The following is a 2,500-nucleotide window of genomic DNA, read 5'->3' as shown; positions in this document are numbered from 1 at the left end:
GCCCCACGTTGGGCGAAAACAATTAAAATTGTAGTACTTTTTGACCAAAAAAATACATCCTATCTGTGGAAAACGGCAGTGCAGGGATAGGGAAGAAAACTATAGGCATCCAAAGGAGCCTGGCTAGCTCAGTCGGTAGAGCATGAGACTCTTAATCTCAGGGTCGTGGGTGCGAGCCCCACGTTGGGCGAAAACAAATAAAATTTTAATGATTTTTGACCAAAAAAATAGAAATTGAAAGTCTCTTTACAATATTTGCATTATTTTGATTGTTAACATGCAATATATGAATGCATGTCTGGATGATGTGTAATGGGGCAATACCACACCTTAATGTATTCACTGTAAAAGAAAAAGTATGTATCATCTTACTATAAAATAAAGTGGAGAAAACACAAATAAGACTTTTTTCCACACAGGTTTAATCGGCTATTTCCTGATATTCTTCAATGCGTTCTGATATTGACTGGTAATTGTGTTTGATACTTTCTTAGACTATTTCTGCCTCTGGCTGATGTGTATTTTCTTTCCAAACTCCACCAGAGCCTATGATTACACAGCATCGTATCTGTGGAAAGCGGCAGTGCAGGGATAGGGAAGAAAACTATAGGCATCCAAAGGAGCCCGGCTAGCTCAGTTGGTAGAGCATGAGACTCTTAATCTTAGGGTCGTGGGTTCGAGCCCCAAGTTGGGCGAAAACAACTAAAATTGTAGTGCTTTTTGACCAAAAAAATAGAAATTGAAAGTCTCTTTGCAATATTTTCATTGTTAACATGCAATATATGAATGCATGTCTGGATGATGTGTAATGGGGCAATACCATACCTTAATGTATTCACTGTAAAAGAAAAAGTATGCATCATCTTACTATAAAATAAAGTGGAGAAAACACAAATAAGACTTTTTTCCACACAGGTTTAATCGGCTATTTCCTGATATTCTTCAATGCGTTCTGATATTGACTGGTAATTGTGTTTGATACTTTCTTAGACTATTTCTGCCTCTGGCTGATGTGTATTTTCTTTCCAAACTCCACCAGAGCCTATGATTACACAGCATCCTATCTGTGGAAAGCGGCAGTGCAGGGATAGGGAAGAAAACTATAGGCATCCAAAGGAGCCCGGCTAGCTCAGCCGGTAGAGCATGAGACTCTTAATCTCAGGGTCGTGGGTTCGAGCCCCACGTTGGGCGAAAACAACTAAAATTGTAGTACTTTTTGACCAAAAAAATACATCCTATCTGTGGAAAACGGCAGTGCAGGGATAGGGAAGAAAACTATAGGCATCCAAAGGAGCCTGGCTAGCTCAGTCGGTAGAGCATGAGACTCTTAATCTCAGGGTCGTGGGTGCGAGCCCCACGTTGGGCGAAAACAAATAAAATTTTAATGATTTTTGACCAAAAAAATAGAAATTGAAAGTCTCTTTACAATATTTGCATTATTTTGATTGTTAACATGCAATATATGAATGCATGTCTGGATGATGTGTAATGGGGCAATACCACACCTTAATGTATTCACTGTAAAAGAAAAAGTATGTATCATCTTACTATAAAATAAAGTGGAGAAAACACAAATAAGACTTTTTTCCACACAGGTTTAATCGGCTATTTCCCGATATTCTTCAATGCGTTCTGATATTGACTGGTAATTGTGTTTGATACTTTCTTATACTATTTCTGCCTCTGGCTGATGTGTATTTTCTTTTCAAACTCCACCAGAGCCTATGATTACACAGCATCCTATCTGTGGAAAACGGCAGTGCAGGGATAGGGAAGAAAACTATAGGTATCCAAAGGAGCCCGGCTAGCTCAGTCGGTAGCGCATGAGACTCTTAATCTCAGGGTCGTGGGTTCGAGCCCCACGTTGGGTGAAAACAACTAAAATTGTAGTGCTTTTTGACCAAAACAATACATCCTATCTGTGGAAAACGGCAGTGCAGGGATAGGGAAGAAAACTATACGCATCAATATTAGCCTGGCTAGCTCAGTCGGTGGAGCATGAGACTCTTAATCTCAGGGTCGTGGGTTCGAGCCCCACGTTGGGCGAAAACAACTAAAATTGTAGTGCTTTTTGACCAAAAAAATACATCCTCTCTGTGGAAAGCGGCAGTGCAGGGATAGAGAAGAAAACGTTGGGCGAAAACAACTAAAATTTTAGTGCTTTTTGACCAAAAAAATAGAAATTGAAAGTCTCTTTACAATATTTGCAATATTTTCATTGTTAACATGCAATATATGAATGCATGTCTGGATGATGTGTAATGGGGCAATACCACACCTTAATGTATTCACTGTAAAAGAAAAAGTATGTATCATCTTACTATAAAATAAAGTGGAGAAAACACAAATAAGACTTTTTTCCACACAGGTTTAATCGGCTATTTCCTGATATTCTTCAATGCGTTCTGATATTGACTGGTAATTGTGTTTGATACTTTCTTAGACTATTTCTGCCTCTGGCTGATGTGTATTTTCTTTCCAAACTCCACCAGAGCCTATG

The 2,500-nt window shown here is 38.9% G+C and overlaps 1 non-coding gene across 1 annotated transcript in view; it reads left to right on the top strand.

Annotated features, from left to right (window-relative positions):
* Positions 1-15, top strand: part of TRNAK-CUU (transfer RNA lysine (anticodon CUU)) — a 73-nt gene extending 58 nt beyond the window's left edge. Inside the window, exon 1 of the tRNA in view lies at positions 1-15. This exon is cut by the window's left edge and continues 58 nt beyond it. This is a non-coding gene — a tRNA (tRNA-Lys).
* The last annotated feature ends 2,485 nt before the right edge of the window (positions 16-2,500 follow it).

The sequence above is a fragment of the Ambystoma mexicanum genome, chromosome 4q (genome assembly GCF_040938575.1).
Source record: "Ambystoma mexicanum isolate Mex_15411 chromosome 4q, UKY_AmexF1_1, whole genome shotgun sequence".
NCBI classification, from domain to species: domain Eukaryota; kingdom Metazoa; phylum Chordata; class Amphibia; order Caudata; family Ambystomatidae; genus Ambystoma; species Ambystoma mexicanum.
The sequence above is the reverse complement of the archived record's forward strand: the minus strand, read 5'-3'. Positions and strand labels throughout refer to the sequence as shown.